General features: G+C 37.6%; 1 protein-coding gene across 1 annotated transcript in view; it reads right to left on the bottom strand.

Moving 5' to 3' along the window:
- LOC121379124 (vesicular acetylcholine transporter-like) overlaps window positions 1–9848 on the bottom strand; it is a 33894-nt gene extending 24046 nt beyond the window's left edge. The window contains exon 1 of the mRNA XM_041507604.1: window positions 9443–9848. The gene's annotated coding sequence lies outside the window, so the exon portion shown is untranslated. The remainder of the gene's footprint in view (window positions 1–9442) is intronic.
- Window positions 9849–16000: the final 6152 nt, after the last annotated feature.

Below are 16000 nucleotides of genomic sequence, written 5' to 3'. Positions count from 1 at the left end.
AAGAGTAGCCCATGAAGTGGCGCCAGCTGGTTTCCTCTCTCAATATCTGTGTGGTCCTTAATATGTCTGACGCCATATAACCTTAAATAAAATGTGTTGAGTGCGTCGTTAAATAAAACATTTCTTTCTTTCCTTCTTTTTCTCATGTTGCTGAACAGAATACATTGTCGAATTGTGCGCTAAATTAACACATTTATTCTAAGCTATGAAAATCTACCTTCAAACATTTACTTAGACAATGCAAAAGTGAAACTACAGAAAATGCATGACAGTTAACCTACTAAATGCAACTCGATACGATTAGGTGACTTGAAAATATACACTACGTGTGCACGTTCCTCTGCAGCTGATGTTCGCTACTATAATCCCTTTTGAAAACATTTTAAACAGATGAAGCGTCAGCTAAAATGAATGTTATCATTTTTATTTATGGCTACGAAGTCAGAAATGAAGTGTATGCATAATTCATTACATTCCAAAATTCGATTGCAAATGTGACAACTATGTAGCTGGTTAAATAATTCTTTAAAAAAACGAAAGAAACGCAAATATTTTAGCATATACGGTATATACTGTGTTCATAATTCGCTAAATAAACGGTCAAAATAGGTCTAAAATGTTCAAAGACATTGATCATTTTAATAGAAGCGAAAACTAATATGATTCAAAGCGAATACCTTTAAATAAATTAAAGAAAACTAAATTAATATTCGTAGTTTTGTTTGTTTGTTGTTGGGGGGGGGGGGATGTTGGGTTTTGGGGGGGGGTGTTGGTTGGGGGGGGGTAATGTTTTTGATGGGGTTGCTTTCTTTTTTCTTTTCTTTGTTAATTTTGTTTTGTTTTGTTAGTTAATTAGTTAGTTAGTTTGTTACTTTGTTAGTTTGTTCAACTGTTTGATTGTTTGTTGTTTTGTTATTTTTCTTTCAGTTTATTATCATGCAATATTTTGTTTAGTTTAGTAGGCTAACTACTGTGCGAAAATGTCTTTAATTTCATAATTGTTTGCTTTGTTCGTCACAGATGTAAATCATGAACCACTACCAGCAGACAGTGATCTCTAATCACAATAATATATATAACAGAAGTGTTAATTTTGAGAAATGTTTAGTAAACGGCTCTAGATGAGCTAACAGGCGCTAATTGCGATGCATTGTCTCTCACATGGCAGAAGTCAGTCTTGATGCCACACACACCAAAAATGCGTGTGAGCTGGAATGTACTGGAAATCCATAATTCGTTCAGCCAAATGATTATGTACTATTAAGGCTGATTGGAATCGATATAACAGTAAACTAGTTTATACATCGCAGTGAAATATTGAAATATAAGGAAAAAACAACTAAAAACAACATATTTACAAAGAATGAAGTCATATTTTCACTAGTGGAAAAACATTACACTTTTTGGAGGAAATTTCCGGTGTAGAATATTTCCTGTAGTTTGGTAAAGACATAGACTGTAAACACTCAACGACACGTTTGAAACTCAAAGAGGTAGTCTCTGAGTTGCACAGTGATCAATGTGAAATGTAAAGATTATGCCCTGAATTATATTCCCACAAACATTACATCTAAATAATTTTATTTATTATTATTTATAAATTTAACTTACTGAATAAACCAATAAGGATGACCAACAAGTTCTTTTGTTGGTGTGGATTTAAAAAAAAAAAAAAAAACGGGGGTTTTGTTACTGGTTTTTGTAAAATGTTGAAAACTAAATATTCTGAAATGTCACTTCCTGCAATCTAAAAGTAAAATTCATCATGGCAATTGCTGGTAAATGCCAGTATTTTAAATATGTAAACTTGATATAAATGACAGATATACGCCTAAAACTTCAGGTACAGATATACCCCCATCCCTACTGCGGACACCACAGATACTATTTTCATAACAATACCACTTTTCTATGTATCTTATATTTTTCAGGAAATAATTTCAAAACTTATAAAAACGCTAGTTTCTAATAAAATCTGCACCACGTCACAGAACAACGACAGTTTATATAAGACCATAATCGTACACGGCGGGAGACTGATATACGGACCAGGGAAGTTGAAATCACGTATGAGAACACGAACCGCTTCTGGACTCTGCGGCTTGATTCAGAGTTAATGGGAACCAACCGTACAAGGAATATATTCCATGACGAAAGCACTCTTCTCTGAGAACGTCGGCACCTGCGGAAATGATTTCGTCTGCAAACCCGTGAAGACAAAACATTTTTTCGGGGATTCCGAGACTTCTGATCGATAATTCCTTTTAGACCATATGTTACTGTTGTAGTATGTTTGACACCTAATAACCCCTCATTGAACAACATGACGGGTGTCGTCAGGGTCGAATCTAATCTAAATAACTAGTGGTGGTGCGGGAAGAAAGATGGGCACAGCAATGTAGGGTCTTCTTTGGATAGACAAAAAGTATTTTAAGCTGAAAGGACACTTTTTTTATATTTACCTGTGTCCCCCCCCCCCCCCCCCCCCCCCCGGTGTAGCCAGGATTTTATATAAGGACCACCTAAATTGGGGCAGAGGGGGTGGCAATCATATTGCCTATTAGTCATGTTATTGGCCACCACCACCCCCCTACGGTAGTGCTCCCCCTTCCTGCAGCTAGGCCCTGTCCTGAAGTCCTCAAACACTTTGCATTCCTTTGTTTTAATTTGATGGAGATATTCACATTTGATAAATAAAAAGATATATCTTAAAAGAGAATCGGTCAACGTTTTGGCGCCAAACTATAGGCTCCGTCGCACATCAAAGTGTTGGAATACTTCAGAAATATGTTCCTATCGATTATCTTCGAGAAAGACATAATACGAAATTTCACGCAAAGTAAACCAGACTATTACATGTTTATTGAAGTAAAAAATAGAAATAATAAACAATTCATGCTCAAACTTGGATAAAAGAAAATTGTACTTCTATTTTACTGACATAATGGTAGATGTATAATCAGTGACCCATAAGTTGATGGTAATAATTGCTATGTGTATCTTTTGCAGTTTAATTAAAAAGAAAGAAATGAAATCGGATTTTGTTTTAATTTCCTACAGATATTGCCAGTTGTGGAGTAGTAGTTGGATTCTGTAACACATGTCATCGCGTCTAAGGATGACATTATATTTAGCTTTAGGCGAAATCTCTATCAGCTGGCTTAAATAGAAGCTTTACTACTCTGGCTTAGACAGAAGATTTACCATCCTGGATTATGTAAAAGGTCTACCATTCTGGTTTAGGCAGAAGGTTTAACACTCTGATCTAGGCAGAAGGTTTACCAGCCTGGATTAGGTAAAAAGTCTACCATTTTGGTTTAGGCAGGGGTTCTGTCAGTGTTCAGTGAATATGACTGTTGTTGTCATAATGGGTGGGCTACATATAAAGATGCTGCTATTAAAAGCACTTGGTGACCCTTTTTGAAGAACGTGGCTGGATATTGCTACTATATACTGCTAGCTGAAGTGACCTCATCAACAACGTCTTTAAATCAGCTCACACTAAGAGAACAACTCATGCATATCAGGTGTTCGCTTGTGCAATATATAAACTGCACCATGAATAATATGTGCTGGACTGAGACCCACATTTCTGTTCTGTCATTGAGATTGATGTGCTGATTTCAGACACATTCATGAAAGATCATTCTGTCAAATGTAGATGCTCTAGTACACCTGTATTGGCTCGTTAGATCGTCACTGCGCTAGCTCATTATAACTATGCGTGTGCTATTTTGTGGCTGCACACCCGTGAAACATGGGGATACTATAAACAAGTTTATCTTGCTAAAACAACACACCAGTTGATATTTTCAAAAAGAAAGTTCCACGTATTCTCAATGTGACACATGACCTAGAATATCAGAAAAGAAACCTTCAGCGTCACATAAGCGAAATCTTATAATGTGGCTTCTTTCATGTTTGTCAGCAGAAAAACATACTGACACACTTCCTAGCTCAGGTACAAAGATGAAAAAAAAACAAGAGAATCAGATCGAACGTCAATCCATGCGAACGAGCCACTGGGTCACGGGATGGGCGCACACGGGATCGAACACCGGTCGATGCCAGCGTCAATACAGGCCAGGTAATTAGATCGCTTTTCGACATTTACGCGCCCAATTCTTGTTTTGTTTATTGATGTTTCCGATAATTGCCCAGCTTTAAATATAGTTTTGTGGAAGAATGGGCGACTGGCAAACACAAGAAGGGCACAACCGAAGAACTAACCCTGGCACCGCTCATTAATGGAATTACCATCGGGAAACAAAGCCGGGTTTTCTTATGGAAACACACTTTGATCGGCTTTATTGGTTTTTGCGTGGTTGATGGCGTTTTCTCGTGTCATTCAACATGTCTGCGGTAACCTAATTACCGTGCGTTTTCCTTCATAATTACGCGCCTGTTAATTGGCATTCTGCGTATTTCCCTGTGTCAAGAGTACGGTAACAGAGATCAACCGGCATCACAGAGACGCGTAATAAAATATCGTCTGTACAAAACGCAACTTGAAGAATTTTCCTCGTGAAGTCGAACTGTAGCTTGTGTTGATAAATCAGGATCTTACCTGGTTTAAAATAAACAGGGCAGCTTAGGGTTGGATGGTGTGTGTGTGTGTGTGTGTGTGTGTGTGTGTGTGTGTGTGTGTGTGTGTGTGTGTTACAAAACGAACGATCCTTGTCGGTGAGCCCATTGGGCTATTTCTCGTTCGAGCCAGTGCACTACAACTGGTATACCAAAGGCCTTGGTATGTGCTGTCCTGTCTTTGGGATGATGCATATAAAAGATCCCTTGCTACTAATGAAAAATGTACCGGGTTTCTTCTCTAAGACTGTATGTCAAAATTACCAAATGTTTGATATCCAATAGCCGATGATTAATAAATTGATGTGTGCTCTAGTGATATTGTTAAACAAAACAAACAAAAAAACAAAAATGAATTAATGTTGATAATTCGGAATCATATCTAGCTTAAAATAGGGCAGCTTATGGTTAGATGGCGGGGGGAGGTAAGAGTATAAAACGAATTATGTATAGTAAATTAGGGTTTTCTCCAATAAGGGGCGCTTCTAAATTGAAACGGGTAATATTTTCGTATTTTTCAAGAGTGATGTCCTCTTGTCTGCCGCTAGTTTGTTTGTTTCTGTTTAACGACACCACTAGAGCACGTTGATTTATTAATCATCGGCTATTTGATCATGACAATCGCTTTACCACTGGGCTACGACCCGCCGCTGTTTGGTGCTAGATGATTCTGATATGTAATTCCAAAACTGTTTGTCTTTTAGAATGTGCATATAAAACACCACTCGCTGTTAATAGAAAAGAGTTGCGTTTGTGGCTGCAGTGGGCTTCTTTCCTCATTACCTAGACCAAATACCGCAATAATTACGCAACAAACGCCCGTGGTTTACAAATCGTGAAGGAAGGAAATGTTTTATTTAACGACGCACATTTTATTTATGGTTATTGAGAGAGGAAACCCGCTGTCGCTACTATTTTCGATTAGCAGCAATGGATCTTTTATGTGCACCATCCCAAAGACAGGGTAGTACATACCACGGCCTTTGATATGCCAGTCGTGGTGCACGAGTCGTGGTGAACGAGAAATAGCCCAATGGGCCCACCGACGGGGATAGATCCCAGATTGACCGCGCATCGAGCGAGCGCTTTACCACTGAGCTACGTCCTGCAGCACAAACATGAAAATGCACGGCCGCCTTGTGTATAGAAACCAAACATATCTCACATTGGCATTCAATTTTAGAAAACACCACCCTTCAAAATGTAGTTGCTGTTGCTAATATTGCTAACGTCCTTGTACAACATAGGCCTACTTCACTTATATGCACAATGGCAACAACAACAACAACATCAACAACAAAAAAGAACAACAATACTCAAATCAAAGTTGCCAGAGTCGAATGTAATATGAAAATGTTTTATGACAATTGTGGCATTTAAATATATAACAGAGCATACAAAAAATGGTCTAATAAAAAAAAATCCAATAGAAAAAGGAGTTCATTCAACATTTGAATTTGATAAATTAATGTTTCACACCAGGAACTGCTATAATGCCCATTGTAATAACGTTTTAAAGCTTTGTGGTATGAATGAGATAATTTTGTAGCACGATTCTCTTGAAAATGATAAGAAATTTGTCTTTTAAGAAAGAGAGGGGTGCGAAATTGTTTGTAACGAACCTGATCGCAGAATAAGTTTCCTTATAGTGCCAGCAAAAAGTATCTTTAAATAAAATGAAGTCTAAAACAAAGTTTGTTAGAAAGCAAACTATTCTTATAGAACGAAAGCAAATTATTCTTATAGAATGAAAGCAAACTATTCTTATAGAACGAAAGCAAATTATTCTTATAGAATGAAAGCAAACTATTATTATAGAACGAAAGCAAACTATTATTATAGTAAGAAAGCAAACTAGTCTTATGGAAAGAAAACAAACTATTCTTATAGTAAGAAAGCAAACTATTCTTATAGTAAGAAAGAAAACTATTATTATAGTAAGAAAACAAACTATTCTTATAGAACGAAAGCAAACTATATTATTATAAAAATATAGAAGCAAACTTTATTTTTTATAGAAAGAAAGCTAACTATTCTTATAGAATCAAAGTAAACTATTCCCATAGAAAGAAAAGACCAAATTAATTATGTTTTTAACGAAACAATATACAACATATACAGGTAATTTTGTATTGTCTGTTATGTTTAAATTTCATAAGGCTGCTCATGACAGAACCGAAGGAAGGAAGGAAATGTTTTATTTAACGACGCACTCAACACATTTTATTTACGGTTATATGGCGTCAGACATATGGTTAAGGACCACACAGATATAGAGAGGAAATCCGCTGTCGCCACTTCATGGACTACGCTTTTCGATTAGCAGCAAGGGATCTTTTATATGCACCATCCCACAGACATGATAGTATATACCACGGTCTTTGTTACACCAGTTGTGGAGCACTGGCTGGAACGAGAAATATCCCAATGGGGCCACCGACGGGGATCGATCCTAAACCGACCGCGCATCAAGCGAGCGCTTTACCACTGGGCTACGTCTCGACCCTGACATTACCAAAAACAAAATTCTACAGCAGGAAAATCAAACCAACCTATAGACGCTGACGTACAGCTGCAGACAGAACTCGTAAAATGTTCCGTTTTATTCGTGTGCATTAAACCAATATGAAGTTCATAGTATTGCGCACGGCGCCTGCATGGCCTTGCAGTATAGTATCCACCAATAGTATAAGATGAATAATTTGGTTACAGTCTTATTGTACAACTTTCAACATGTGAAGGAATAAACCAATGTGTGTGCCTTCCTCACCCCTCCATAGTTAATCATTTACGAATAGCTCTTAAAACTGCAATTTCAACCGTGTCTCTTTCCTGTAATATCGTTCACCAGAATGAATTAATTAATTAATGTTTAACGGCACCCCAGCACATATTGGACTAGCTATTCACCTTAAACTTCATGTGGCCACACATCGGCTACCGAGTGTCGTTAACCAATGCAAAACTCTTTTATTTAATGATACCACCAGAGCATATTCAATAATAAATCATTGGCTATCGGATGTTAAACATTTGGTAATTCTGACACATAGTCTTCAGAGGAAACCCGCTACACGTGTCCATTACTATCAAGGAATCTTTTATATGCAGTTTCCCACAAACAGGAAAGCGTATATCATGGCCTTTGATGTACCAGGCGTGAGACACTGGTTGATAGCAAAAACCGCAACTATGAGTTGAATAAAAACATGTGTTTTTATTATTAACAGATGTCATTAAGTGTCATGATGCAACATACAAGATTCGCTCCATTTTTGTATTTGGTATCAAAGGGCGCATTCGGATTATATGGTGCTTCTTTTTCTTTTCTTTTTCTCTTTTTTTTTTGGGGGGGGGGGGGGGGGCGGGGAAGTAGGGGCTGCGTTTTGTATAATTTTTGGTCAAACAAGTTTTCTACTTCTAGAACCAAAAGTTAATTTTATAAGTTATACGGCAAGATAATGTCTTACAATGTAGTTATATAGCAATACATTATAAATGGCTTGCAATGCATTGAAATACAGCGCGGTTTAGTATGTCTTGGTGAGACATGCATTTGGTCGAAGGAAGTTGTTAACTAGATACAATTTAACTAGCTGAAATACTAATACCTATTTGTATTGTTTTAGAAACATTTACTTGTATCTTTGTTGTGCTCAGTGTCATTAGTACTGTTTCTAAATGGAAACGTGTTTAGAGTTTGGTGGTAACTTTCTTTTTCCCTTTTGTATTTTGTTCCTTTTAAACTTTTATAGCAATGGTTACATAAATAAAAAAACGATATTGTTATGTACATCTTGAAAAGTAATGCATCGTAAGTATATTCTTAAACGTTTTTGTTACGTTAAGTACTAGCTATTCACCTTAAACCTATGTGGCCAATTTTCAAGATTCAAGCCAGGTGTTTTTTTTTTTTACATATTCCGCTAGATTTGTGTACCTAAAAGACTGATGCTACATGGACGGGTAATGTTAGATAGACACTTATAAAGTAAAGTTGACTGGCGGTCATAAGAATATAAGCAAAAATATACATAATATTGCGAAAGTCAGATGAAAGTCAAATTATTTTATCAGTTTTGTTTTCAGATTTCACTGCAAATGTTTAATACGTCAGCGGGCAGGGAAGTGGTGCGAAAGAATCATCTTTCGGCGATTTTGTTCTTTTCTGTAACGTTTTGCTTTGAAAAAAAATAATATATATAAATGTATTAGCGGAAAATGTACTACTTCAATGAACAATCGAAGCCTTTTCAGAAATTCCTAAAAATGCCACGCTTACAATTCTATTCCAGAGTAATTTTAATTGTAGTCGTTCATACAAAACTTTGCAAACTGGATGAATAAATGAATGAATGAATGAATGAATGACGACATCCAGAATAAAACGAAGTATTTTTTTTTAAATTAAAAAACAACCGCATGTATTTTCGTGCATACCGATATGCATCAAAAATGCATCAATACTAATAAAATATTTTGTTCTTATACTTTCATTTTTGTTATATTACAGAGGTAATTAAATGGTGTCTTCATCTGTCAATGTTCTAGTATCATTGACGTCAGTGACCATTTGTCTACGATTGGACTTCCGCGCATGTATATAATTATATATACCGTAGATTTGTGTAGGTATTCACCAGTTATAATTCACCAGAATATAAAATGATAATGAAGATAATAAAACATATCTGAAGTCGTATTATTTCACGAATGATTCAAATACATTATATCAGACAAAATAAAATGTTTATATTTGCAAGCAAAGCCATATTTTGTGTTCAGCGTAAATATTACTAAATGCAACAATTCTTTCTCATTAACACAATGACAGAATAAGAGAACAGAATGTAATTACCTTAAACTTGAATGAATGGTGCCGAGCCGTGTTGATTTCTTGCGGTGGTGAATTTGTGGCTCTGAATCCAGCAAACACGTGTATTAAGCCTATCCAGCCTGAATGGGCGTAAATTAACGTCACGTGGTTAGATCAATACTATTTCTTGGCCAAACCACAGATCGATAACCTCTAAAAGCGTAATTCTGTTTAATACCACCCGCTGATGTAAAAAAAAAAGTAAAACAAAAAAAAAAAGTATAAAAAAATAAACCCCGAGGTGCCGCCCACTATGTGACGTCTAAAAAAAAACCTCTGACAGATGGCCCCGCCCTTTCGTCACATGACACTGCCGATTTCTTAATGTTAAAGGTAGACTTACAACGTCGATAGAGATTGTCTAGACAATTTGCGGTTAAGACAATTAAATTGCAACTTCCGAGTTATTTCCGACATCTTACCATGCGACATATTCTGTAAACTGTTTGATTAAAAAAAAAATGGAATCATGATGACGCTTGTATGAGGAAATATTAATTGATTCTAAATAATTTGTTTAACATTTGTGGAATATAGCGACTGTGGGCTATAAAAGGTTATTATGATACACCAGTCACGGTTATTTAATTATTGCCATAGATATATGCGAGATTATTAAGTGAATATAACGCAAGAACGAGTTTTACGCACATAAAATGTTGGGGCGGGGGGGAAAGGCCAAAGTTTTTTCTTTAAGAGCAATGCATCATCATTGTGGACCGTTGTTGTATGACGTCTCCGGATATGCGGTTATCCATAAACGGTTGTAATTTCACTTCACATCAGGTTCGGCAAGATTTCACTAGCACGGACCTAAAAGCAAACCACCCCCTTAGGCAGTGTCGGATTTAGAGGGGCCCCCAGACTTCCTAAATTAATTTTTTTTATTAATTATCAAATTTGTTCTTTTTTTTTTTTTTTTTTTTGTCATGTAATTTAATTTCTATGTTGAGGGGCCCCCGAACCTGAAGTACCCCGGGCTCTCCCCCCCCCCCCCCCGGTCTAAATCCGGCCCTGCCCTTAGGGACCTAGGTATTTTACTAAAAACTAAGGAGAGCATGAAAACACGACGTTAATCTTGTAATGTTTAATTGAGCTAGCAGTTGAATACACAGGCACGGCGAAGCGGGGGAGGGGGGGGGGGGGGGTGCTGGGGGGCTCTAGATGAATTTTACTTGTAGAATGCATGAAATTGCATTTCAGGATATCTAGTTTTTTTTTTTTTTTTTACGGTGGAGTATACCCAGAACCACCTAGAAAATTTGCTTTGCGCCATCGACCTCAGTCAGTGACCTCCCCCCACCCCACCCCACCCCAATGTCTACTTGCTTCCGCCGTGCCTAATACAGAGGGATAAAATTAGAATGTCAGTGTTCCTTAACTTATTTTTGCTGGTATATATTCAGCGTTGAATTTAAAATTGTTCCATTAATTATCTTGTTCTACATTTTTGATATGTTATTATGTACCACATACAGAGCTGAATACAGTTCAAATTAAAACTTTTGTTCAATTTGTGATGGGTCTTTCACGATATTGCCTGAAATGAAACCCCGGCCCGTGTGCAAGAAGTTTACTAGTGGGAGGGTCTAGACTGTGGCTAGCGATATTTATAGGGGGGCGGGGGAGTCAACACATGCTATCACGAAAAATGCATTGAAAAAAAAAAAAATTAACTTTCGACCCCCAAAACCCACCCCCTAAAACCCGTGAACCGTAAGGTACTCTGGTTGTTAGGCGCAGTTAGAATTTTATATTGGGGACGTTCTCATTGGACGGAACACTATCTACGAGTCTGTGTTATATGTGTTAGGCCAGTCGTTTTTGATCAATAGGTTTACGGATCCGCCGAAGTTCATTAAAAAGTCCCGCTGGAAAAATAAAAATGCAAACCTACATTTGTTTTTGGGTTTTTTATCGCCATTCTGACCAAAAAATATAAATAAAAAAAGTAATTCAAGGGTATTTTTCCCAAAATTATACTTGTCAAATCATATTCTGTCTTTGTTAAATTATTTATTCAGAAGTACGTTGCGTTTTGACTTTGCCGTGTACTGTGCGGGTGCACAGGTGCATGGCCACAATCTTGTTGTTGTTGTTATTGATACTAGCGGAAGCGGCTATATGTCGAAATCAGAATTTCAAGTAGCAGAATTGAACAGTTTATCGTAGTATGTCTGTATTAACTAATTCAACATCATAAATACATATCAAAAGTATAAATCAATAAGCATCTATGTATAATACAGTATTTATATGCCTGAATGCCAAAGCAGTAAAATTACGACATGTGCAGACCAATTTCTGTTGAATCCGGGTCGTTGCGCCCTAAAACCATTTCGAACCCTGTGTTGTTTCGCCCTTAGACCCGTTCACCCAGGGTTGGTTCGTTCTAAAATCTTATTCGTACGGAGTCGTTTCGCCCCAAACGTGAGTCGATTCACCCCGATTATATATTTATTAGTGTAATTGTTTTGAAATAACATGAATATATCCACATTAGTTATTTAAACGAGATATAAATACTGTAAAACCCGGGAAGCAGAATGGTAGTGAATGAGAAAGTACATGCAACCACAAAATCCATTTGCAACATATATGTGTGTGTTCATGATGAATAATCTGGATTTGAATTTCTTTTTTTTTTCCTCCGACAGAAAACAATTGGTCAGAAAAAAATAATTAAAAAAATGGATCCAAAACTTTTATTTTTATTTTTATTTCGACCACCTACATATATTTTGTGGGAAAAAATCCGTAAACCATTTAATAAAAAATAGGTGGCCTTATGGGCGACAGGCAAATGGCCTTAGACCACAATTAATTTCGCTATATGTGTCTATATAGCCTTAGTGGCTATAACATTTTTTTATTAATATCAGCAGGCCCGTGGATTTTTGTATGTACCTTTGCCTGCATGGGGGACATATACCCTGAAAAGGACAACCCCTGTTGTCCAGCTCTTTCTCCCAGCATATTGGTTTAAACAAACACACCCTCTAAACCAGGCCGGAGTACTCCCATTTTACACAAAAAGCACTACTTTTGCATGGGCCGGAATTACCACAAACATGTCTTCAATGTCAACAAGTTACACATGTTTACAAACTACATGATCTCCCCTATCACTTCAGTCAAATAGTTGCTACTTCATAGCTGTCTGCCATGAAATAATCACAGTCAAACAGCAGACTACTTGCGCGGTCAAATTTCCGGATTTGGACAACCAAATGGGAAGATAACTGTAATCTGAGGCCAAATGTAATAGCTGGAGGTGAAGGTGTGTATTCAGCACAGCGTTCTTCAATCTTAATTGGAGGGGGAGAAATACCTTTATATATAAAACATTTTCTTTGGACGTCTTCATTAAATGATTTACACAATAAACCACCGTTAGATCTTTTTGCACTGCTCTCCCAGCAATGTCAACATTGGACTTTCATTACCTTTAATCTGTTGCAGAGCACCATGACTGGACGGCACAGAGGTTTCACTCGTTGGGGGCGGGGGAGGGATTGGACGCCAGTGGTAGGCGTAGGGGAGCGTTTAAGGCGGAGGCGGTTTCGGTCGTAGGGTTGGCTTAAGTTTGTTTTGGAGTCCCATGCCCTTCCTACCTCACTTTCAGTTCCCCTGCGCGTGTTGTAACCTCACCGAGGTGCAGGGGTGTAACATTCTCTTTGAGAATGGCCAATACAGCACAAAATTGAAATTTTGAGTAAAAGTCGGTATCTATCTGTCATATTTGTATTTTTGCACAGTTCTTTTGTTTAAATCTTGAATTTTTATATTGATGTTGATCATCACTTTATTTGTTTGCATTACCATAGTTTGACACCCAATAGCCGATGAATTTTTCGTGCTGGGGTGTCGTTAAACATTCATTCATACATTCACTTTCAGTTGGTCACACTGAAGTCCCAAATACGATTGGTGTTCTTCCCAACCCAGTGTTTAATCTTCCCTGTGAGGCCTGGGCCCAACCCCCTTCCTTAAGCTCTAAAGTTCTAATATTATATAAATAAAAATTAAATAAAATTTATACATTTAACATATAAATAAATAAATACATTTTAGAAATGCCCACTCTAAATTTAGGCGCTTTATTTTATATTGGTCAACGAGTACTGTAAACCTTTAGATTGCGCTTTCAAAATTTTAGGTCCTTTCTCCCTTTTTGTTTAATTATCAAAATTGTCCCCTAAAATTAATTGTCTCTCCCGGATCGGATCCTTGGCTTCCAGAGACCGGACCCGGGACGGACATGCCTGAAACAACAGTGATATAAGGGGCATGTTAAACAGTTCACGTTCGTTAAATGATGAATTTTGGCAAACACAACGTGTTTATGGTTTGGTTCTTCATGTCAGCTCAAAACACATTTCATACAAAACAAATGCATGCATCGCTAACCCGGATCAGCCTCTGAAAGAATTACCATGTTACAGGTGATGGCGATATTAATCAAATGTCTGAATATTTCAGCCACTTGACTAACTGACTGATTTAACAAAGGTTCTGTTACATATATATTCCGTTCGCAGGCCACAGTCGTTGGTATCGGATTGCACGTACGGAATGTGCCCTTCGTGTTTCCATCTTACAGAAAATAATGCTAAACTAATATTCACGAATTAAAGCTGCTATGTCGCAAATCAGGGTTATGCCGTTCACCAAGTCGTGAAGTCTTTAATGTTTTACGGTAAACATTTTAAAAGCTATTATCAGATATGACGCATAATTAATTAAAATGATATCTGGGTCCCGTTTTACGAAGCGATCTTAGTGCTAAAATTATCATAAGTGCATGGCCGTCTACCTTATACACTCGAGGTGATTTTAGCGCTATGGTAGCTTCTAAAAACGCAGACCAGAGATGATAAACTTTTGACTCAGTCTTAGATACCATGATGATTATGAATCCGGTAATGGTTTTGTAGTTTACTACTGAAATATGGACCAGCGCCCCGTTCCACGAAGCGATCTTAGCGCTAAGATAACCTTAACTGCATAAGGTAGTTATGCACTTAAGGTGTTCTTAGAGCAAAGATCGCTTCGTGGAACGGAGCCCAGGGCCCCATTCAACGAAGCTATCTTAGCCCTAAGATCACCTTAAGTGCGAGACTATCTTATGCAGTTACGGTGATCTTAGTGCTAAGATCGCTTCGTGGAGCGAGATCCAGATCATCCAGTCTTGCTTTATATTAGCTAGCCGCCCCCATCCCCCAACTCCGCCCCCACCCCCACCCCAACTCCGCCCACTCCGTAAAACAGTGCCATTTTTTGTTTTAATGGAGAAGACCATAACTTATTGTGCACTGGGGTTTTTTTCTGTTTCTTATATAGCACATACAATGATTACGGTCATGTCCTTAATATGTGCCGTGGGAAAGTGCATGTAAAAGATCTTCTCATAATGGGCCAACGTACCGGATTTCCTCGTGAAGACCACGTGTCGCATTTGCCAAATGTTTCACATCCAACAACCCATGATTAATGAGTCATTGTGCTCTAGTGACGTAATTAAACACACTTTAATTTGCACCTAACCCTCCACCACCACACGCAACATTTAAACCCCCAGTGCGCGCATTTGTACAACATAATAACCATATGCAAATAACGTTTTTTGGCAAAATTCCGATGAATAACAAAGAAAAGGAAATTAATGTGTGTTAACGATATCTAGGCCACAACTTGGTATAGAAAGTAAGATAAGAAACCCGCTGCCGCCACATAGGCTACTCTTGGCGACCAGCAGCAAGAAATCTTTTGGTGTAAGGCGAAAAATCTAGTGTGTCGACTAAAGTGAACTGATCTTATGACCGCAACTTCCGAACTAAAGCCAATACAAAGCCAATACAAATACAATTCAAATTCAGTTCAACTGCAATACAAGTCCATTACATATCCAATACAACTCTAATACAAATCCAGTACCACTCGAATATTACTTAAATACAAATCCAATACAAGTCTAACACAAATCCAATACAAATGTCGCTATACACACTAATGTTCTTACACTACGGTGATCTCCCCTTGATCTAGACAGCATTCATTAACACAGTATACCGGCATCGGTGATGTCGTGGTTAACCCATCGGACATAAGGCTGGTAGGTACAGGGTTCGCAACCCGGTACCGGCTTCCACCCAGAGCGAGTTTTAACGACTCGGTGGGTAGGTGTAAGGCCACTACACCCTTTTCTCTCTCACTAACAACTAACGCTAACTCACTGTCCTGGACAGACAGCCCAGATAGCTGAGGTGTGTGCCCAGGACAGCGTACTTGAACCTTAATTGGATATAAGCACAAAAATAAGTTGAAGTGAAATGAAAATCATACAGTATGTCTTTTTTCCGATTGAATTTTCAGTTGTGTATATGATTCATATAAATTACATGTTTTAAAGCGACATTCCTGAGTTTGTTGAATTGCAAGATGTTTCCGACTAATAAAATATTTCTACGATTAAACTTACATATTAAATATATTTTCTTGTTTAGAATATCAGTGTCTGTATATTCAATGTGTTTCTGG

This window comes from Gigantopelta aegis, chromosome 8, assembly GCF_016097555.1.
Source record: "Gigantopelta aegis isolate Gae_Host chromosome 8, Gae_host_genome, whole genome shotgun sequence".
Classification (NCBI taxonomy): Eukaryota; Metazoa; Mollusca; class Gastropoda; order Neomphalida; family Peltospiridae; genus Gigantopelta; species Gigantopelta aegis.
Note: the sequence above shows the minus strand (reverse complement) of the source record. Positions and strands in the feature narration are given on the sequence as shown.